The following is a 24,848-nucleotide window of genomic DNA, read 5'->3' as shown; positions in this document are numbered from 1 at the left end:
TCTAGATACCCAAATCCTGTTTGTATATGTAAGTATATTGACTGCTCATGCCAACAGTTTGCATTCTTTAACTCAAATATACTTAAAATTAAATGGAGAATAAGAATTGTAAGTATCTTTGCAGTCTTCACATCAGTCCTCATGTATTAAATTTTACCTTGTTTCAGAGAACCTTTTAGAACAGTTGTTACACTCAAAAATTCTTACTGATCTAGATTTCATCCTGATCTAATTATTGTAATTTTTGCTCTATTTAACTACTTCCTGTTTATAGATGAATTTATTGCTACATCCAGCAGTGGCAAGATGTTTTCTTTAGGAATGTCACAGCGATGATGAAGAAAAAAGATTATAGGTGTTTGGGTATTAAGTTAACAGTAATTACCTTCTATTTAACTTGACTAACATGAGACATATGACACAGAATGACTGATTTCCTGAATCATATTCAGGTAGTTAAATACACATAAGAGCTACTGAAATCAATAACATTTGTGCCAAGATAATTTATTACAGAATCATAGCTCAGCAATACAAGTGTGTTAATTATCCAGATTATAGTAATGAAAAGACTTATCTAGTGTCTGATTCCAATGTTTAGAAAAAAGTAAATGTTACAGTTCTGCAGAGGACATTATTTCAGATAACAGGCAAAGGAGATGGATGCTTGAATAGTTTAAATATTTCTTACATACCGTATCACAATTTAATTTTCTATGAATAAACTGAGACTAAAATTCTCTTGACAAGATAGTTTTTAGAGTAGAGTGCAGTATTGTAGTGTATCCTGTCAGAGACTGACAAATACATTATATAAAATGCCACTAATTAATTTTAAGCTTATAAAATGAAAAAATATATTGGTTGACTCATTGTGTTTTTACCCTCCCCTTCCTCATTAAAAAGCAAATAAGGGATGCATATTTTGTATTAAAATGTCGTGATTTTATTTATTTTTGTCCAATATTTGCTTTAAATCCATAATTGCTTAATAGAAAAATATGCTACTGTTGAAGTTGGTTGTTATTAAATTATTTTATTAAAAATGTATGGGCAGGGAAACTTGTGCTTATGACTAAATGGTTTTTAAAAAATATCCATTGTAATATTAGGGGTTACTGGAACTTTTGTGGTAGAAAATGACAGCTTAACTGCCTCCTCAGTAATGGGAGACATCATCTAAACTGACTGGAGCTCAGGAGGGGTTCTGAAGCCTGAACATACAAGTAGAAAACCAGAAACCAACCCATGTGTTCTCCAAATGACCATTCCTTGCAACTGGTGGGTTGGGTGGCCTGGAGATAAGAGGCCTACGTCAAGTTCTAAGCTGTGATGAAGCCAGAGGAAAAACGGACATTAAAACAGACATCACCTTTCATTTTTAAGACACTTTTATGGACTTATATTAATTAATAGAAGAGAGGCTTTCTTCAAAGACATATGAGGAAATTTGTTAATGGATTTTTAACTTTTAAAATTTATTTTTTGGGTGAATTTCACATGTATAATTGAATTCTGCTATTTTTTTTTGTGGGCCTTGTTTTTTTGGCTAACCTTATACCAATTGGGGGGAAATTATAAACAAAGTAAGTTGAGAAGTTTCCTTTTACTTTTCTTTTTGCCCATTTCCAGTGGTGCTCCTTACTGTAATTTTTTTTCTTATTCCATTCATTTTTGTGGACACTAGATGGTGCTATGGCAAAGCTATGTTGATTACTGCAGAGAGAGAGAGAGAGAGAGAGAGAGAGAGAGAGAGAGAGAGAGAGAGAGAGAGAATTCTAAATCATTTTTGTGACCTATTGGGCAGGGTCAATTGCTATTCTGTGCCTATATATTGAATTTCCCTGAAAATAAGACCCAGCCAGAAAATAAGACCTAACATGATTTTTCAGGATGCTCATAAAATAAGCCCCACCCAAAAATAAGCCCCAGTTAAGATCTCAGCCAGACAGATGTATTTAGTACCATATTTCCCAGAATATAAGCCCTAACTAGAAAAATGAGCCCTAATGCTCTTTTTTGCTCTTTTGGAAGCAAAAATTAATATAAGAACCGGTCTTATTTTGGGGAAAACACAGGTATATAGGCACAAAATTGTAATTGACCCTGGCCAAAAGATCCTCAGGATGATTTAGAATTTTTTAGAGGCATGTTTGCAGAATTTACACCCAAACTGACACAACTTATAGAAGCTAAATTTGAGATGTTTGAAAAACAAATTGACCAAAATTCCTTGTGATGTTAAACAACAAGAGCTGACTTTTGGGAAAACAGAACGGATATTAGAGATGCTGGGTTGGAAAAGAAATTAGATAATGTTGCATTACTTGAACACAGAACTATTCCAAAACATTCTGGAGAACATATAAGGCAAATAGTAATTCTGACTCTATCAAATTAGGCTGAAAAGAAGAAAAGATTCATTTGGATCATGAAAAGTTTTTCATATAAATTTATTTATGCATCAAGGACAAAGATCCAAAGAAATTCTTGTTTTTGAGGAAAACAAGAAATGAACAAGTTATTCAGAGTCATTTTAATTCTACATTAAAATTGCAAATACTGATACAATTATCTTAAAAGAAATTAGCATCAGGATTCTATGAAAAAGAAAGGACTATTCCTTCTTAACAGAGATTCTGAAGCAAAAAGATTCCGTTTTTTGGGATACAAATTGAGGATTTTTGCTGATGACTTAATCTTGATTCTAGAAGAATCTCAGAATAGTATAAAATACATAATGAAGAAACTAAATTAGCTGGATTTAAAATAAACAAAAATGATGTAGGTTAAAAATATGACTGTACAAGATTAAGGGAGCCTGATGAAAAAAAAGGGTTTTAAATTATCTAGGAGTTTCACTGACAAATATGAATTGTATGCAGTATCAAAATAACTATGTGAAGGTATGGAAAGATATAGCTCCATGCAGAGTGCAGTGCAATAATTCAATCTGGACATCATCAGGGTACTAATGACCATGAGCAGAGACCATGGCCCAGGAAGGGGAGCAAGGGACAAGTAATTTGAAGTTGTACAAAATCCGTCCTAGCCGCAGCTACCACCTGCTCCTTGAACAGGAACTACATGTCCAGGAGACTTCCAAATTGTTCATCAGCTAAGTTTGGGACAGTGCTACCCCACAGCTAAAGCCACCACAATGTAAAAAAGATGTTGAAAGAGTACAGAGAAGAGCAACAAAGATGATCAGGGGACTGGAGGCTAAAACATATAAAGAACAGCTGCTGGAATTGGGTATGTCTAGTTCAGTGGTGGCAAACCTATAGCACACATGCCAGAGGCGGTGCCAGCCCCATCTCCCCCTGCTGCCCCCTCCTCACCAGCAGTCCCCCTGGAGAATCATCCCTGGGCACGGCCCACACAGAGGAGCACAGCCAAGGACATGGCAGCCGAGCTGCAGGAACAAGACTCCACCCTCATGCCCCGTCGCACACAGATGATGCTGCGGGGGGGGGGCGGAGGGCATGGCCGCCATGACACTGCAGGGCCGCCTGGGCAATTTGCTGCGGCAGGCCATGGAGGCAGTAGGTGGCCCTGGGAGCAGACAGGGGGCAGAGCGGGCAGTGGAGCGGGGGCAGGGGGACATGGGGGTGGGATGGTTTTGGGAGACTCGGTGTCTAAAAGGTTCGCCATCACTGGTCTAGTCTAATGAAGAGAAGGACGAGGGGTGGCATGATAGCAGTGTTCCAATATCTCATGGGCTGCCACAAAGAAGAGGGAGTGAAGCTATTCTCCAAAGCACCTGAAGGCAGGACAAGAAGCAACAGATGGAAACTAATCAAGGAGAGATGCAACCTAGAACTAAGGAGAAACTTCCTGACAGTTAGGACAATTAACCAGTGGAACAACCTGCCTCCAAATGCTGTGAATGCTCCAACAATGGAAGTTTTTAAGAAGAGACTGGACAGCCATTTGTCTGAAATGGTATAGGGTTTCCTGCCTGAGTAGGGGGTTGGATTAGATGACCTCCAAGGTCCCTTCCAACTATTATTAGTATTAGTATTAGTATTATTGGAAAACCTCCTCAGTGATGCTGCGTTGAAGGAGTTCAAAATGGAGGAATGCACCAAAATTCCTACAGAGCAATGTGAGAGACTGATTGCTGTTTGGAAGTATTTCCTGACAGTTAATGCAGTTCATCACATTTTAAATAGAATATAAGGACGATTGCTTTGTTTCATGGATACACACGTTCATTTTGTGTGATCCTGTTTTTGAAAAAAAATTAAATAAGCATTAGTTTGGTGCTGTTTACTTTAGATTCCCTTAATATATATCAATAAGTCCCTTATGGAATTCTGATAACATTCAGTGACAGAGGTGTGCAAACATTCCAAAATTCTAAGAAGCAAATACTTTTTTTATTATAAAATTATATATCTCATTTTGTTTGGTAGTGCATTGTTATTCTGATATTCTGTGAAATGTGGTTGTACTTCATGGCTACTGTAATTATTGGACTAATTACAAGCAAATATTTAATCTCCATCTGCAATATTTGTTGAATTTGCTATGGATTCACTTTCTACTATATATAATAGTTCTCCTATAATTGGTTACAGAGAAAAAAGTAATATTACTAATCCTTCTGCAATTTGGGGAAATTTTAATTTTTTTTGTTTAAGCTTTTTGCTTAATTATTGGTCTTCTAGCATGTACACTTATCAAAACCAAGCTCATTGTCTTTAAAATGAGTAAGAGGTTTCTGTTCATTTTGGATCTACCTGTTGGATATAATATAAAATATATTATAAAGCAAAACTCAGAAACAGCATCATAGCTATCCCCACCATCATCCAGGATTTTGAGCTGCTGGTGCTAGATATTGAGCTTTTCTAGAGATAAACTAAAAAAAAAAAAAAAACCTATACATTGAATTCTCAAGTTACAGCTATAATTGAGCCATCGTTTTTATTATATCCTTCACTTCTTGAATATATAAAAAAGGCCCTGCCTATGATTCTTGCTGGATCTGTTGCATATCCCTTGAATGTCATAGAGTAATATGACAAGCAAGTAAAAATAAAAGGAAAAGAGCACACCTTGTTAGCCAATGTCACTGTGGCCAAAAAACATTAACACCCAAAAGAATAAATTTAGATTTGTTAAGATGCCAAACCTTCTGCTCTGGATTGATCTAGGAGTAAGGTGTCTGGAAACAAGCAATATGTTACCTGTAAAAGAATTACAAAGCTGTGACAACTACTCTGTTTATTCGGAAACATTGCATTCCAGAGCAGGTGTAAATGCATTTAATTAACTAAATAAAAAATAACCCAAAACAGCAACAAATTGCTTCTGGCTAGTACAAAACTAGGAAAAATATGTTTCAAATTCTATATATTTCGCTAGCAATTATAATACCAGGCCCTGTTATGTGGCACTACACTACATGATAAATACAAAAGAAGCTCTGCATCATCCATTTAAGTCAGCTCAATGTGCAGAAAATGTGTTTTCCCCATTTCTGGTATGGTGGTGGTGGTGGGAACCCTGGCCAGCAAATGCCTAAAAACCAAATAGAACCTGTTCTGGTTTCAAATAATTGTCTCCCGATCCTCTTCTAGTTTATAAAGTATTATATCATTCATAAAATTAGGTTTCCAACTGGCAGACCCATTAACATTTATAATAAAGAATTTACAGTCTCGTAGATAAAATATGTTTTATTACCTTTAAAAGGTTGTTACATATACTGCCATATTGGGTTGACAAAGTTTTAGCATAAAACTTTACATCCTGCAAATATAATGTTCATAAACTAGTAGATGAGGCAGAAGAATGAAACATAATTCAGAGAAATTCAATAATGAATGATAGTGATCAATTTTTCATTGTAGTAAAACAGAATATCTTCACTAGAAAAGCGAGGTATGAGACCTTGAAAGATGTAAAATATTTTTGCTTGCTTATTTGTTTTTTAGTACTGAAATTAAGAAAAAAATGTCTCCAGGATCATGCTTAATTTTCCTTAAGATCAGAGCTAGTTTGGTCTAGTGGTTAAGACACCAGGCTAGAAACCTGGAGACTGTGAATTCAAATCTTGTCTTAGCCATGAAAGCCAGCTGGGTGATTTTGGGTCAGTCATTCTTTCTCAGCCCAATTCACCTTACAGGGTTTTGTTGTGGGGAAAGTACGAAGAGGAAGGGGTCTTGGATCTGTTTGTTGCCTTGAGTTGTTTGTAAATATAATAAAGGTGGTAAACAAGCAAACAAATAAATAATTTTCCTATTGCTGCAGCGTCTTATAACTTGAACAACATTTTTAATGTCAGCATTTGATCTCGGTAAAAAGGCCAAGAGATTTTGAACATGGTAACTGGCTTGCAAATATAACTGTTAAATTATGGAAGTTTATCAGGGTAGGAATAATGACAGACCTACATAGATGAAATATGCTCTTACCAAAAAAGTGAAAGAAATACAACAAAGAAAAAAACATAGTATATGTCATTATCAATCAATATAAAGTCAATATTTCATATACACTTGTATAATGCAAATATTATTCAAATGTGTATATATTTCTAATACATTTATACATCTATTTTTAAGATCAAACAGATTCCTTGCAAACCTAGCAGACAACTTTGTCTCCCAAAAAGTAGAGAAGGGAACTAGGGGATTAGCCATTTTGGATCTAATTCTCACTAACAAAGATGAAATGATAAAAGATGTTGAAGCCACAGGAACCTTGGGAGGAAGTGATCATGCAATATTGGAATTCAACATTATGGAAGCACAAGCAATAGAACACAGTCAAACTAGAATCTTGGACTTTAAGAGAGCTAATTTCAATAAACTTAGAGAGGGTTTGGGAAGGATTCCATGGATGAGAATCCTCCAGGGGAAAACAACTCAAGAAGCTTGGGAAATTTTGCAAAAGTGAGATAATAAAGGCCCAGTCTAGCACAACACCAACAAAGAGGAAAAATAACAGCTCTCAAAAGAAACCAGCATGGCTGTATAAAGAACTCTCTGATAAATTGAAAATAAAAAGGACAAGTATAGAAAGTGGAAAGAGGGGCACATAACTAAGTCAGAATATCAGCAAATAGCCCGAGCTTGCAAAGATGAAGTGAAGAAAGCTAAGGCTCATAATGAACTAAGGCTTGCGATCAAAGTCAAAAATAACAAGAAAAAGCTTCTTTCAACATGTAAAAAACAAGAAAAAAGTGAAGGAAATGATTGGTCCATTAGTGGGTGAAAGTAGCAAGAAGGTGACAAGCAATAGGGACAAAGCAGAACTATTTAACTCATTTTTTGCATCTGTCTTTACACAAAGGGAAAAAACAGACCAACCTATCAAAAATAATGCCATAAAAAACAGAATAGAAACACAAGTTAAGATAAGCAAGAAAACAGTAAGTGAGCACCTGTCCAGCCTAGACGAGTTCAAATCACCAGGACCAGATGGATTACACCCCAAGGTTCTCAAGGAACTGGCAGATGTGATCTCAGAACCATTGAACTATATTTTTCAAAGATCCTGGAGCACTGGGGAACTACCAGAGGACTGGAAAACAGCTCGTATAGTTCCCATCTTCAAAAAAGGGGAAAAAATGGACCCAGGAAATTAAAGACCTATCAGTCTGACCTCAATAGCTGGGAAGATTCTGGAAAAGATAATCAAACAATGAATCAGCAAACACCTAGAGGCAAACAAAGTCATTACTAAAAGCCAACATGGGTTTGTCAAAAACAGATCATGCCGGACAAATCTTATTGCACTCTTTGACCAAGTGACAAAATTAGTGAATCAGAGGAATGCTATCGATATAATTTACTTGAGTAAAGCATTTGATAAAGTAGACCACAATCTACTACTTGATAAGATATAAAAATGTGGGTTAGACAGCATCACCACCAGATGGATCCGTAGCTGGCTGACCGGCTGTACTCAGCATGTGGTCCTCAATGGAATTGCATCTACATGGAGGGAAATGTGTAGCGGGGTGCCTCAGGGCTCTGTTCTGGGCCCAGTGCTTTTCAACATCTTCATCAATCATTTGGACGAGGGGATAGATGGGGAAATCATCAAATTTGCAGACGACACCTGTTGTGTCCTGAACCTGCAAAAGCAGGCTCAGGACGTTGCTATGGTCCCGGGCTGTTGCAAGCTGCCCAGGACCAGACTAAGCGGCGCCAGCCTGTGCGCATGCGCAAGGCGCGAAAGCACACCATTTTTCTCTTGTAACCATTTTGCCCAGGAATCCATATATTAGAGAGAGGCCTGCGAGCCTCTGAGTTGTTGTTGTGTTGTTGGAGTGAGCAGAAGAAGAATAAAGAATTGTTGGCTACAGAATGTGTGCTCTTCTTTTGCCATTAACTCGAGGACTTAACACTGGCGACGAAGATGGGATCGTTTGCAAGCTTCAACAAGAAAAGCTGTAAGACTTATCCAAGGAGTCCTTGAGGAAGAGAAGACGGCATTAAATTCAGTGTCTGGCCTGCCAGTACAGCGTCGCTGGAGGTAAGCTTGGCTGATAGACTCCTTCCCAGACATAGAAGCAAGGATGGTAAAGATAGGGCGTTTGTCTGAATTCGATGTTGCTCATCCAGAGAGATGGGAATCCTATGTTGCTAGAGTAGAGAATTACTTTAGGGTGAATCAAGTCAGAGAAGATGGCTTGAAGGCTGCAACCCTGTTGTGTATCTGTGGTCAGGACGCGTTTGAAATTGCAGAAAATTTGGCGGCTCCTGCTCCTCTAGAGTCTGTAACGTACACAGACTTAAAGAAGTTATTAAAAGAACATTTCCAGCCCAAGATGTCTGTCATTGCATGGAGACACATGTTTGAACAGAGGGACCAGAGGGCAGGTGAATCAGCCAAGGAATTCATTGTAGCCTTGAGAAGAGCAGCCAAACCCTGCGAATTTAAAGATTTGGAGGAGAGGCTGAGAGACCGTTTTGTATGCGGTTTAAGGAACAGAGACTTACAACAGAGGTTCTTTGCAAAAAAAGATATTTCATTCCAAGATGCTTTGAGAGAGGTGACGGCTGAGGAGGCAGCAAGTCGGGCAGTCAAGAACATGCGGCCCATCAGGAACAACCCAGAAGCAGTCTCCGTGCACCATGAGGGAGTCCAAGAAGGCTCGAAGGAAGATCCTGAAGAAGAGGTGGATCGTCTTTACCAGTCCATGAAAAGAAAACAGAAGGAAAGCAAAGAAAAAGCTCCAGCTGCATCCAAATGCTTCGGGTGTCGAGGTCACCATAAGAGAGCTGACTGCAGGTTCCGTTCCGCCATCTGCAGAGCATGTGGCAGGCAAGGCCACATAGCATCCGTCTGTCTGGGTCGCCAGAAGGTGCAACCTTGAGAAGAATTGCATCTGAAAGGGTCCCCAGCCAAAACAGGGTGGGTTTCTGCACATCGCGCAGAAGTATTTGCAGAATAGGCACACACAAACCACTTAAAAAGAAACTGTCGCTTAAGGTGAGGTTGCAAGGAGTCCCTTTGATCATGGAGCTGGACACTGGGTCCGCTCTTTCAATCATTTCCATTCATACATTTAGAAAAGATTTGCAACAGCAGTGGGTTCCAGGCCAAACTTAGGCCATCCAACATAATCTTAACAGATTTTCAAAATTCCAAGGTATGTGTAAAGGGGGAGGCCACCCTTACAGTGCAGCACAAGGATTTTGAAGGTCCATTGGATGTGTTGGTTGGTTGGTTATAGGACTCAATTGGTTTGAGGCCTTGGGAATCCAGGTTACTGGGCTGCAATATTTGCAAACGTTGGGCCTAGCAGAAGTCTGCGAGGAGTTTGCACATGTGTTTAGTCCACAGCTTGGGTCCTACAAGGGGCCTCCAGTTTCATTGAGGCTTGACCCTACCATCACACCCATTAGGATTAAAGCCAGGAGAGTACCTTTTGCACTAAAAGGTAAAATTGATGCTGAGCTGGATAAATTGATCCAGCAAGGCATTTTAGAGCCTGTAGATTCAAGTCCATGGGAAATCCCCATAGTCATGCCTCTCAAGGCTAATGGGGACATACACATATGTGCAGACTACAAGTGCACACTAAACAAGGCACTGCAACAGCACGCGTACCCCATACCATTAGCCAGCCATATTTTGGCCTACCTCAAAGAGGGGCGAGTTTTTGCAAAGCTCGATCTGGCATAGGCATATCAACAGTTACCTGTTGATGAAGCAGCTGCTGAAGCACAGACCATTGTAACGCGTAGGGGTGCTTTTAAGGTCAAGAGACTGCAATTTGGGGTAAATGTAGCCCCTGGCATATTTCAAAGTGTCATGGAGAGTACACTTAGGGGAATCCCTGGAGTTTGCACCTATTTCGATGATGTCCTTATTACTGGAGAATCTACTCAGAATTTAGCAGAGAGATTAAGGGCTCTTTTGCTTCGTTTCCAGAGAGCAGACCTAAAACTAAAAAAAAGACAAGTGTAAGACAGGAGTCACTTCTACAGAATTCTTAGGATTCAGAATAGATGCCCAAGGTATTCACCCTGCTGAATCTAAATTGAAGGCTATACAGCAGGCTCCTAGCCCCAAGTCTAAAAGTGAACTGCAGGCTTTCCTAGGTCTCTGGAATTTTTACAACGCTTTCCTACCTCACAAAGCTGCTGTAGCAGAACCACTACATAGGCTTTTAGACAAGCAGGCAGTTTGGCAGTGGACCAAAGTCCACGAAAAGAGCTTCAATGAGGTCAAGGCCTTGCTAACGTCCAATGATGTGCTTGCACATTTCAATGAAAAATTACCTGTTTGCATCGCCTGTGATGCATCCCCTTATGGGGGGGGGAGCTGTACTTAGCCACTTGAGGGCTGATGGAACTCAGTTTCCTGTAGCATATTACTCCAGGACTCTATCCTCTGCTGAGTGTAATTACGCTCAAATAGACAGGGAAGCATTGGCCATAGTAGCGGGAAGTAAGAAATTCCATGTTTTTTTATATGGCCGACATTTCATGGTCTACACAGACCATAAGCCTGTGCTGTGGTTGTTTACAACTAACAAACAAACCCCTCATATTATTTTCCCTAGAATGCTGAGGTGATCTATTTTTTTGTCAGCATATGATTATTCATTAATTCACAAACCTGGTAAGGAAATGGGCCATGCTGATGGCCTAAGCAGACTACCTCTGAAGCTGGTAGAAGCAGACCCTGCTCCTGCCATCAATATTCTCTCCATTCAGGAGTTGCCTGAGTCTCCCCTCAATGCCAGGGATGTGGCTGCAGAAACAGCCATTGATCTCACACTTACACATGTGCTTTCAGGGGTTTTGTCTGGATGGCCTGACAGAAGTCCAGGTACTGAGTTCCAAAACTTCTGACTCAAGAAGCATGAGTTATCCACCTTTAAGGGTTGCCTGTTGTGGGGCAGCAGGATAGTTATTCCTGCCTCATTGAGACCAAGAATCTTGGTCTCTCTCCATGAGGATCATCCTGGCATTGTCAGGATGAAAGCGCTTGCGCGCAGCCATCTGTGGTGGCCTGGGCTAGACAAGGCTTTAGAGGCCCAGGTGCACGGGTGTCACTTATGCCAGCACTCATGGCAAGAAATGTCTTGGGGCCCTGTGCATAGGTGGGAGGAAACACAATCACCTTGGTCCAGAGTGCATATAAATTACGCTGGACCCTTTCAGGGGCAATTCTTCTTGGTCCTTGTTGATAGCCATTCAAAGTGGCTAGAGGTTGTTCCTGTTTCCTCCATTACTACTGCCAGGACCATCCAGGTGTTGAGAGGAATTTTTGCAGCACACGGTCTTCCAGATATTCTGGTTTCAGATAACGGTCCTCAATTCACTTCTTCTGAGTTCCAGGCTTTCCTTCAGGCCAACATGATCCGTCATGCAACTTCGGCCCCTTTCCACCCTTCCATCAATGGTATGGCTGAACGAATGGTGTGCATCACCAAGGATGCCCTCAAGAAACTGACTCAGGGTGACTGGCATCACAGGTTAGCAGACTTTCTTCTTGCACACTACACCACACCTTGTACATCCACTGGGAAGAGCCCAGTCGAACTCCGCTGGGGTCGCAGACTAATCACTAAGCTTGACAGATTGCACCCTGATAGGGTGGCGCCTCTGGTTTCACAGACACGGGCACCAAGGTGTTCGCAAGTGGGCGCTCCGGTTTGGACCCGGAACTATGGGCCAGGTCGTCTTTGGATTCCAGCTGTGGTCTGCAAGGTCACTGGTCCTTTGTCCTACGAGGTGTCCTTGGACGACGGCCGCATTCTCCGGCGGCACATAGATCAGCTGCATACGAGCCTGGACTCTTCCTCTTCTGCTCCTGGGTTTTCTCTGAGGCGGGGAGGAGGCAGATGAAGAGGCAGGGGAAGGCCCCTCCCAAGGTTCCGCAAGTGTGCCCAATAGGAATTCATGGGGACAAGGAACAATGCACACACCATTACTTACTCCAGCCAGGGAGTCACACAGGGGGTACCCACACTATTCACAAACACACTACAGCATTCCAACAGGGAGAATAACCGGGGGTATCCAATCAATTCAAGGTCTACAAGAGAACTGGCATCCACCCAAGGAAACTGGCCCAATTCTGCAAGTGCTCCCAGAAGGAAATCAATGGACAAGGGGGTAGTCAGAGAGGTGAATCCTAATTCTGGTACCTCCAGCACAGAATGGGGGGCAATAGGGTATTGGGGCACCACAGCTACCTCGGACAACCCTTCTACTGGGCTTGGGAGTGAGGGACTGTGTTCCCAAGATAGGTCCATTGTGGACCTGGAGAATACCACAAGTTCACAAAATACTGGGTGGGACTCCGAGGGTCCAGGCAGCCTACACTCAGGAAGATCAACCGGGTACAGGGAGGAGCAAAGTCCTGGTCTGCCAAGCCGAGTGGGCGAGCAAGCAGACCAGGCAACAGAACCCAGGTCATGGGGAAGGCACAGGAAAGCCAAGGGTGTTCCCAAGGTCCGAGGAGGTCGCAATGGGTTAAACACCCACCCAAACACCTTAAGGAGTTTGTGACATTGCTGTCAAGTCAAGGAAAAAACAAAGCAGCTATAATATAACTGTATGGTGTAGTTGGAATTGTGAGTGTTAAGTACCATAATTCCAAAACAATAGCATGGTACCATACAAAAGTGTGATCCCAGAGTAACATCCACAGTCCATGCATTTCAATTTTGAATTAGGATACCACATCCCTTCAGAGAGGGCGCATATGTGTATATAGTAAGCTTTATCTGGGGGGAAGGGGTGTTGTGTCCTGAGCCTGCAAAAGCAGGCTCGGGACATTGCTATGGTCCCGGGCTGTTGCAAGCTGCCCAGGACCAGAGTAAGTGGCACCAGCCTGCGCGCAAGCGCAAGGCCCAAAAGCACACCATTTTTCTCTTGTAACCATTTTGCCCGGGAATCCATATATTAGAGAGAGGCCTGCAAGCCTCTGAGTTGTTGTTGTGTTGTTGGAGTGAGCAGAAGAAGAATAAAGAACTGTTGGCTAAAGAATGTGTGCTCTTCTTTCACCATTAACTCGAGGACTTAACAACACCAACATGGCAGGAATACCAACACTCCAGAAGACAGGCTTAAGATACAGGAGGCTCTGGACAGACCTAAACACTGGGCACTATCTAACAAAATGAAATTCAATGGTGAAAAAAGTAAGGTTCTACATTTAGGCAAGAAAAATCGAATGTACAGGTATAGTATAGGGGGTACCTTGATCAATAGTAGTAACTGTGAGAGGGACCTCGGAGTCTTAGTAGACAATCACTTAAATATGAGCCAGCAGTGTGCTGCAGCTGCCAAAAAGGCCAACACAGTGCTAGGCTGCATTAACAGAGGGATAGAATCAAAATCATGTGAAGAATTAATACCACTTTACAATGCCTTGGTAAGGCCAGATTTGGAATACTGCATCCAGTTTTGGTCACCAGGATGTAAAAAAGATGTTGAGACTCTAGAAAGAGTACAGAGAAGAGCAACAAAGATTATTAGGGGACTGGAGGCTAAGGCATATAACAGTGATGGCGAACCTTTTAGAGACCGAGTGCCCAAAGTGCAACCCAAAACCAACTTATGCAACATCGGGTGCCGGGTGGACGTGGCCCATTGGCTGGGCGTGGCCCATTGGCTGGACATGGCCCATTGGCTGGGCATGGCCCATTGGCTGGGCATGGCTGCGGTGGTAACAGCAGACTGGGTGGGACTAAAAAGTTCAATCAATCAATTTCAACTTTGCAAGATTTTTTTTCCTATGAGAAGTTGAAATTGACTGATTGACTGAACCTTTTTTTTTTTTTTTTTGCACACGGCAGCAGAGGCCTAAAGCGAAAATGTTTTATAAAACCCAGCTGAAGGCCTAAGACTGGGGCAACAGCGCGCGTGCCCACAGAGAGGGCTCTGAGTGCCGCCTCTGGCACCCGTGCCATAGGTTCGCCACCACTAGCATATAAGGAACGGCTGCTGGAATTGGTTATGCCTAGTTTAATGAAGAGAAGGATTATTATTATTATTATTATTATTATTATCATCATCATCATCATCATCATCATCTTTTTTAACCTTATGTATTCTGTACAAATGACTCCCATATTTCATTATACTTATCTACACATCTATAGCCAATCCACTCATAAGCAGCAAGTTCAATCAGGCCTTCAACACATTGATAAATAGAGCCATACATTTATATTTCCAATATTGGAATATCAGTTTTAGCCATAATAAGAGAATGCATTTATATTCTCAGGTTGTCAAATAGATCAAAACAATAGTATCCTTTGAAAATGTTAGCTTTTGTTGCACAAGCAACAAATAATTCACTACTTTTCCCAAAACATGGTAAGCAGAGGACATTCTAGAAACATATATTTTAAAGAGATATCTTCTCTCAAACAAAGTGCTATTTTTGACAGTCCTTTTCTTTATAAATATACCAAGTCCAATAAATTCTAAATATTATTTTTATTGTATAAAAATTTGAGATCCATTGACTTACTATAAAAGTTAAGACACTTTTCCATTGTCCAGATAATATAGGAATCTTGACTTCTTATACTATATAGATATAGTATTTAAGTAAGTCAATTGATAAATATTTTTGTTGGTCTCATGGTACATTTATTCTATGTATCAACAGGAATAAATAATTTCATGCACTCAAGATAGTGAAACAATTCCCACAATCAACATTTGGTTAATTTACCGCAATAGATAACAGTTATTCGCCATGCTGGCAAGAGTGATGGAAGTTGAAAACCTTCCTCTATCAACTAGAGCACCAAATTGCTGATACCTATTTTAGAATAGTAGAAATGCCCTAAAGCACAAATAAAAAATTGTACTTTGTAGAAGAGATATTTCAAAAATTTGGTATTTGCAAATGTCTATATGAAATTTCTGTGGGGTTGTAGAAGGGTATAAAAGTATTTTTAAAATAAATGTAATAAGTTTAAATGATAAATATAAAAAAATAAATGCTGTCTTGCCTATATCAAATTAAACTGATAGCTAATTTTTTAAAATAAATATATTATGTTGAAATATTTGATTCATATTCCAGCTTTTCAAAGGAATTGTTTTCTGTATATTAATAATAAACACTGAATTATTAAAATACAAAAGAAAAAGTAGTTTAAAAAAAATATTAAACATTGAAATTAATTAATCATTTCAAGACTAGCATGGCAATAGGGTGCATGTAATGATGTTCCAGTTTCATGTATTGCCTATACATTTATTTGTTCTTCCAGATCTTAAGTTTGATATGTAATATATAATTGGTTTAACTCGAGTTGTGAGAGAGCACCTTCTATTCACTATGTTGAAGTGTTGAGTAACTATCAGTTTCTCAGTTAGTGTGTATGCAAGTCTTCTGTCTATCCATAGTTCTCTCATACATTTCATATATTCCCTCTCATTTGGTCTGCTGGTGTAATAGCATTCCATCAATTCCAGGCTCTCTTGTCTCATCCATATAAGGTTGGTTCCAGTAACCCACTTATCATCCAATTGTCCTGGCTTCCCAACATCTGAGGTGAACTTTGTTAATCCAGGCAATGTCCAAGCCAGCATGATTCTCCTAAATCAGTGTTTCCCAAACTTGACAATTGCTGGCTGTGGAATTCTGGGAGTTGAAGTCCACATGCCTTAAAATTGTCAAGTTTGGGAAACACTGTCCTAGATCATACCACTCCTGTATTTGATATAGGCAGGTGAAGTGTTTAGGTCAGAATCCCTACTGATAAAGTTGACACAAGCTGAGAATTGAATCCTGCTCTCCTGTGGCATTCTAATCACTATAATATTAGATAACAGATGTGGGCAAGAATCAAGAGCAACACATGAAATTGTAATAGTTTGAAGGACTTTCTATAGAAACACACATACACGCACATACATACACACCTACAGTAATTACATTAACTTTTGCATCAGCTACTGCATCAACAGTTTTGATTCACAATACTTATTCCTGTAAATAGAGAAGTGATAGAATTCTGAGTATGAAAAGATTGCATATAATTTGGATATACTCCTTTTTGGTGTAGTATTAAATTATGTTTGAGTAATTCATGAATCCAGGATAAAGGCACTAAAAGAATGCCAAGATCTGCATTTATATTTATTTAAACAATTAACTTATATGCCATCTCTGTCAGGAAACATCCAGGTGATTTACATATTAGAGCAAAATAAAATTCCAAGAATGAACTTACTAATTGTTCATAATTCTTCATATTCTTAATAAGAATAAATATAAATCATTCTATGACTATGGAAGCCACAGGTGAATGAAATAATTATTATTTCTTTGTCAAAGAAAAAAAATAAGGGCTACAATGCAGAAATCCCGAGAAAAGACAAGATATACTGTAAATGAAATATTTTATATATAAAATAACAACATATGTACCTAGCATTTGAAAAATGGAAATATTTTTTTAAAAAAGATGAAAGCAAATACTTTGGACCATCTATTTATATGGGTTCCAGGCAAGATTTTTCCTATGATTGAAAGATACAGAACCCAATAAGTTTATTGATGAGAGCAGAGCAAAATATATTACACATAAATAAAATTGGCAGGTCTGTGGATATAACTCATAATTATGAGAATATTGTTGTACAAATAAAATATGTGCTTCTCTGGCAGCCTTATACCATGGCCCTTAATATAGCTGGTGATGGTAACAGCTCATATATGAAGCCTGCAGGCTCAGACAGCAGCTGGATGGCTAATGCTTCACATCTCTCATAATAAAACATGCAACACTACCCATAAAGATCATGCACTGCAGATCCACCAATGGTCACCTCAGGCCCCAGGCAAAGTGCAAAAACAACAGAATAATATAATATCTCATACATGTCTCAATAAAGATAATAAACTTCAATCTGTGGGGATTTTTTTTAAAGAATCCTGTTTATTTTTAAAGGAAGATAGTACAATGGATACATAAAATGCTGGCACAGGAAACCTTCATGTATTGCACCAATAGCATTCTTCAATTGCACTTATTTTCTTTCCGGTAATTATTAACTAAAATATTTAATCCAGATTATCTGAATGTGGACTTCAAATAATAGGAAGGAATTATAAGTTAAAGAATATAACAAAATGATATGGCTTTCTCTAATGGGCAGCCCTCCAGATATTTTGCATTACAATAACAAGTTATTGCACAATTAACAGGTTTGCTTTCTTCAGTATGTATACCATTTTGTACATTTTATCTTTTTTTTTACAAAATTTTATTTATAATATAATTAAAAAAACATTGGATATAACGTGACATTCCAGTATATACATTCATATCAAATTATTCCACATTTTACAATCAGTTCTTCATCTCTGAATATACATCTAAATTTTATATACAATACTTATTCTAAAATTACATATATTTCTATCTTAACACTAGCCTATAATCCCAATCGTCCTCCTCGAATCCCTCCAGCGGTAAAATTTATCCCAGGTTTCAAAATAAATTGATCTAAATTTGTCTTTCAATACTATCGTGAGCCTGTCCATTTCCGCACATGATAATATTTTATATAGTGTCTCTTCCTCTGTGGGAATTTCTTTGCTCTTCCATTTTTGCGTGAATGCAAGCCTAGCTGCAGTCAAGACATGTAACAGCAAATGGATTGTTCCCTTATTGTATTTCTCTGTAGTTATTCCCAACAGGAACAGTTCAGGTTTTAACTCTAAGTCCAACATTAATATTCGTATCCTATTCCAATACTCACAGGCCTTTGGGCATTCCCACCACTTATGGTAATATGATCCTATTGCTGTTTTACATTTCCAGCATAAAGGTGAGATATTTGGACCCATTTTGGCTAGCCTTACGGGTGGGAAGTGCCATCTATAAAACATCTTGTAGAGATTTTCCTTGTACGAGGTAGCTAGAGTGAGTTTCCCATTTCTTTTCCACAGTTCTTGCCAAATATGCAGATCGATACTGAAACCAAAATCCCTATTCCAAATTAGCATAGTCTCCTTGACCTGTTCTTCATACATTGCCTGATCTAAAAGAAAGTGATATATATTTTTTAATTATTTTAAAAATACAAAATGATAAACAATATATAGTCCAGTAATGGATGGCAGACTGGATGGCCGTCAATGTGCTGTTGTGTAAAAGCTGGGATCTTACTGAATAATAGTGGTGTGTAGAATGTGGCTTAATTAAAGTCTTCAGGACATCTAATTGCTGATGTTGCCTTGAAGACAAAGAAAATCCAAAGCTACAGAGACAGAATTATAGCAGAAGTGTGAAATGTAAAATACATAAATATAGGAAAGTTGAAATGAATTGACTCTACACTGATATTTTGGACAATATCAGCCAATTGAGACTGACTGCAATTAGCACTTTCAGACAGAAGATCACTGTTTGCTGCATAGGACATGAAAAGCAAAGAAGAAATGGTATTGCTTTTATAGTGAATGGTGTAGAAAGAACAGTATGCAGTCAATGACCACATTAAACTTTGTGGACAATCATTTTATATGATGATCATCCAAACTGATGCACCAACTACCAGTGAAAAAGAGAAGGTTGATTAATGTTATGATTAAAAGAGATGGACTGAAATGAGAAATAAAGCAAATTATGATGTGCTTCTTATATATATAGAATGGAATGCCGAAGTTTAAAATATTAAGAAGAAATGTAGTTTGTTATATGACCTAGAAAATGGAAATAAAGCAGGAGAATGTCTTATCAATTTCAGTTAATCCACCACATCTTCATTTCTAACACAATCCTCAAAAAAACAAAATACCGATATACATGGACAACATCAACTGACTACATTATTGGTACAAGGAGGTGGAAGAACTGTTATAGCAGCAAAGATCTGGCCAGAGGCTTTAGTTGAAAAGATCACAACTTCCTTGTATGTAACTTCCAAGTAGAGATTAAAAAAGAAGAAAACCAACCAGTTTCTATATGATGTTGAACATGAACAGTACCCGTTTTTTTCAAAGAGAACACCAGGGAATCATTCTAAAGTCCTGAACCTCATTGATAGGAAACAGGATAAATTGTTGATTATAATAAAAAAAAAGTTACTAATGGTGAATGTGAAAAGAGATTGCCAAGCACCAAGCAACAGAACAAACAAAGTAGATATCAGAACAAGCCATAGAAATTGTCAAGAAGAGAAGATGGAGCAAAAAAGACAAAGGTCTCAGGAAGGAACTTAATAAAGAATTTCAGAGAGCTGTTGAAAGAGCAAAAAACAGTATTATCCTATACTGTATGTAAAGACATTGGACATGGAAAGAGATGTGAACAAACAGGAAGTCTTCCAAGGTCTCTGAATTCAGAGATTCCAATATTCAATTGGTATTCTGAAAGATGCTACTGAACAAAATACTAAGACTAAGGATTTATTGTCTAAAGAATAAGGCTGTTTGAAATGAGATTTAAACAAGACAAAACAAACTTTTTCAAAGAGCATAATTAACTTGTCAAATTTACAACAAGTTGTGATAATGACCACTAATTTGAATAATTTTAAAAGGAGATTAGATACATTTATGCAACAATACCTATCAAGGACCATTGATCTTGAAGACTGTTACATATGAATTGGAGATATTATGCTTCAAATACAAAACTAATGACAGGGGAACAGCAATTGAGTGTGCTTTCATGCTCTGTTTATGAGCCAAGGAATTTGTTTGGCCACTATAAGAAACAAAATGCTAAACTAAGATGGATCTTGGTCTGATGCGGTAAGGCTATACTTAAGATGACATGGAAAGAATGGACAGAATAGTTCTGTCTTCATCATAATATTAGAACTGAATGACACTGAATTAGAAATTAGGTCAGGGGTGTCAAACTGCTGGCCCGTGGGCCAGTTGCACCATGCGGAGGCTGCGCCCACCCCAGTTCCGACAATGCAAAAAAAGTTGCAATATCTCACAACACGTCACATGACACTGCAAGTTTGACACCCATGAATTAGGTGAAAAGCAAAAATCAGAACAAGAGCTACCACCGAGAATGTATAATTTTGTAAATTTTGATGTTTCAAGATACATTATAAGCCATATGCATGATGTGTGAAAAAAGTAGATTAAGAGATATTTTTCCTCATTGATTAGATTCTATTGAACCACTCAGCAGAGTTTTTATACCTTTGATTGTAATATTTTTCTATGGAAGCTGTTCAGGATGACTTGCAGGCATTGTATTTTCATGGCCTGCTGGTTGGTTCATAGTAATGCCATTAAGTATCAAGAATTGCATCTTCTCTCCTGTTCAGTGTCTAAATGAAATTAATGTGATTATCCAACGATTTCATGAGACACTAATAATGCAGTGACATAACCAATTCAATTCCTTTTCATTTAAATCAATTCTGATTGATTCAGCAAGTTTCTTATTTTGTCATTATTTGTATTACATTTTGATTCCCCACAACTGTTCTTAATGAGCAGTCATAGCAACTCAGCATTTCATCAAAATGAAGAAATGTGTACAGTGATGTCACAATGCACATATCTTATGTATTGAGTGATGTTGTATGATGAGTACAAAAGGGGCAAAATTTATATCACATTATAGAGATGGCCATGTTGTCATTAATTAAAAAACTGATCACTGACAGCAAAATTGTTATTTAGTCTCTAGCTGCTAATGTCATATTCCTATTATTAAAAAATAAATATATGTAAAGTTCCAAGTGTGAATAAAACTTTATTCATTGTCAACATTTAAATACTGTCAACGGTTAAATACTGTATAACAAAGCTCACAACAATATACAATTTAAACTTAAGAGAGTCCATCTTCAGAATTTTAACTAACATCTGATTAACATCTGATTTTAAAAATAATATATCAAAGTACTGCAGAGATATGGCTTGTCAAAGCAGATGTGATTTAACTCAGTTGGAACATTGGCCAATTCAGAATAAGAATGCTTCCTCATTCTGAAATGATAGAAATATGTCACTTTGATATCTGTAGAAATGTCTGAAAGTATTGTTTCTACATTAATTTGGCCAGATATCAATACATAAGATGGATTATTTAAATAATCATAATATGCAACTTTTAATATTAGAATGTTTTCTTGTCATCTGCCAATTATTACCTTTCATATCTATCTATCTATCTATCTATCTATCTATCTATCTATCTATCTATCTATCTATTATACTATAATTTAGATTTATAATATCCACTTTTATTTACTTATGACTTAATGTGATGTATACGCCATTAAGTGTGGCTAATGTATGAATCAACTAAGCATGGTTTGTTCAATAAATCAGGAATTGATATGCTAGTTTAATGTTTGATCCAGTCTAACATGTTATTTGATCACAAGAAATGTACCTGCTCTAATTATGATTAAATAGATATATAAAAGCATTTCTTATGCATCTTTCATAAGTGTAATCTTTCAATGTCATGTTTGAGTTTCAAATGTTAAATATATACACATTTCTGGTACAATATTTAATTGTGTAGACATTAGTCAATTTGAAAAGTATCAAAATGAAAAAAGAGAAATAATAGCATCACATTTAATATATTGCCATAATATAGATATGACTGTCTATTACTTCGCAATAATTTTCAGTGAAATACCTGGAATAGTTCAGCTATGTTACTGAAGTTCAATTATTTAATTATGTCCTATCATTATGTTGTTGATTACAGGACATACCAGAATATTGTTCATATTAATGGAATTATTGCTGTGAACCAGAATTATGGTATGGATGTCCATATAGGTTTCCTAAATAAATAAATAAACAAAACTCTGTTGCATGAACATCAATTATTCTCGGGTACATATAAATAAATATGTTGTGGAATAGCTTTTTGAAGAAGGTTTACTTTAGATTTTAAGATTTCACATGAGAGTTCATTTATCTAGCAGTTCAGTATTTTGTTATACGTGTGAATCTAAGAAACATATGATTAATAAAAGAAGTTATCCTTTTTCTTATTTTCTTTGTAAACCTGGCCCTTTGTGTTTATACAGCATGCTTAGCCATTGTCAATTTAACTACGGTTTACTTAACATAACTGATTTTCTAGTTTTAATCAAAACTTTTGTATGATCTAAGTATTATTATGTGCTAAAACTGAGTGATTATTATTTCGTTATTTCAATATTTTTAATAATCTAGGAACTTATATATTTTCATTAATAAAACATTGTGACACATCACTGATATAGATGCATATGAGTGAATCTGAATTAGCACAAATCTTAATAGCTATAACATACTGATAAAATAATTGTTTTCTAAATCATAATTTATAAAATAGCCAATGAACTCCCTACAATTTTATATACCGTTTGGCATTCTTTCCCTGTAAAAAGAAAAACAAACATTAAGAATGACACACAAAAATCTACATCCTAGAACAGGTGTCAAATAGGCAGCCCATGGGCTGGATGCATCATGCGCAGGCCATGCCCACCCCAGCTCTGAAAAGCAAAAAAGTCACAATACATCATGATATGTCACGTGACACGATTAAGTTTGACACCCGTATCCTAGAAAAAAAAATTTCTATATAGAGAGAATATAGCTCACTTTTTTATTCAAGTGCTGAAAGTGCAGGAAAATAGAGAGCACAATAATATTTTATAAAGAATAGCTACATTTTGGAACTGTTTTATTTTTAATTTATTAAATTTGTTTGCCACTAAACTTACCACAGGGTAACTCTTCAATTTAAAACCGTTTCCCAAATTTGCTTTTGTTAAGTCTCTGTGCCCACCACATTATTATCTCATTATATTGCACAATTTCTATAAATCCTGAAAGAAGTTGATTACGAACAAGCATACACTGATAGTAATTGACATATTAACATAATAAATAATAACATTTATCATTACCTTAATAGCAATAGCAAGACCACTTAAGACTTATGTACCGCTTCATAGTGATTTACAGCACAATGTTATTACTAGTTAGGAGAACGTGTATTACATGTATTATACTGAATAGTTACAGAGATTTCAGAAAAATGGATGCTAAAATACTCTCTGATATTGCATATAGCTGGGTGGGTGGCGAAAATTGTGGTTACTTATTGTTGAAAATTCCCGACGGCTACTGTTCCAGTTCAATATTGTATTGATATGATATACACATTTATCACAAATAAATAAATTCAAGGTATTCAAGCACACTCCAATCACAATATAACAATGAATCAAGCCAGTTAGGCAAGCTCCAAAATATGCAAACAAACATAAGTTTTATACTGATGATACCATGTTGGCCCAATTGAACAACCATAGGTTGCTGGTTTAATTTGGTTTCCAGCAGATCGACCATGTTAGTCTGCTGAAGTATAAAAAAACCTTAGTGAATCTGAAAAAAAGAGCTATACAATAAAGTGGACTACAATTCAATATACCAGATACAAAATACATGGTATGGAGTTGACCAGATACAGAATATATCAAAGTTTTCTGTAATCCATGCAAAATCTGCCATAATAAAGTCTTGCTATAATGAAATGTCGTCTGAATAATCATCAGGTTTTTTTTCCAGCAGTGATTTAAAGGTACTGTATCTGTATAAAGATAGATTTGGCACCTCAAGTATAAATCTGAATCGTGCACCTTTATGGCTTTGCTCTGCTAATAATACTGAACGAGAAGCTTTTGACAGTGAAGTCTTACTTCAGTGGATTTTTTTTTCTTCTTTCATTCCTGAGGAGGGATGTTACTTCTAAGTAGGAAACTATCTGTCTGCCCGGCAGCGCCTCCAAAAGAGGCATTTTGGGCGTTATGAACTTCTCCCTTCGGGATTCTTGGCCTCTGCGGGATCAATCCAGCTTGTAGTCATTTTCTGCAATTGAGCCCCACGGCAATTGTTTACCAGCTTCCCTTGAAAGTCTTCACACAAAGCCCTGCTTTTCCGTGGGGCACCACATGCAGGCGACCAAGAAGCCCACTTCGAGATCCAAGGGACTTGGGAGTTTATGACCCAAGAAACCTCTCACGTCAGTTAATGGACATTTGTATGAGCGTGTACGAGCGCCTGCTTCTTCTCAAACACGAGTTCCTCTTTTCTACCTGCGTCCCTGGCACCAAACTACTTACAGGTCTAGAAAAGACCGATTTATAGGTACGTGATCGTATATGCATGTATCTGCGCGTGCACGCGCCGCGCGCGGAAGACCGCGTATGGGGCTGTATGTGTGCGCCTCCGTGTGAGTGTAGTTGCGTGCGTTTTTCTCTTTGGGTGTAACAGGCGAGCTGTATGGCTGGCTAATCTGTCCTTCAGTTCGTGAGCCAATGGCAGGCTCTCTTTTATAAAAATGAATGTTTTCGGTCTCTCTGGCTTACATGTACTGTATGGGAAACAGTGTGCGG

General features: G+C 37.8%; 1 protein-coding gene across 2 annotated transcripts in view; it reads left to right on the top strand.

Moving 5' to 3' along the window:
- Window positions 1-23,192: 23,192 nt before the first annotated feature.
- Window positions 23,193-24,848, top strand: part of BBX (BBX high mobility group box domain containing) — a 119,494-nt gene continuing 117,838 nt past the window's right edge. For both annotated transcript variants that reach the window (XM_039365036.1, XM_039365029.1), the window contains exon 1: window positions 23,193-24,600. The gene's annotated coding sequence lies outside the window, so the exon portion shown is untranslated. The remainder of the gene's footprint in view (window positions 24,601-24,848) is intronic.

Source organism: Crotalus tigris, unplaced genomic scaffold (genome assembly GCF_016545835.1).
Source record: "Crotalus tigris isolate CLP2741 ecotype Arizona unplaced genomic scaffold, ASM1654583v1 scf7180000019944.6993514239:2294586, whole genome shotgun sequence".
In the NCBI taxonomy this organism is placed as follows: domain Eukaryota; kingdom Metazoa; phylum Chordata; class Lepidosauria; order Squamata; family Viperidae; genus Crotalus; species Crotalus tigris.
Note: the sequence above shows the minus strand (reverse complement) of the source record. Positions and strands in the feature narration are given on the sequence as shown.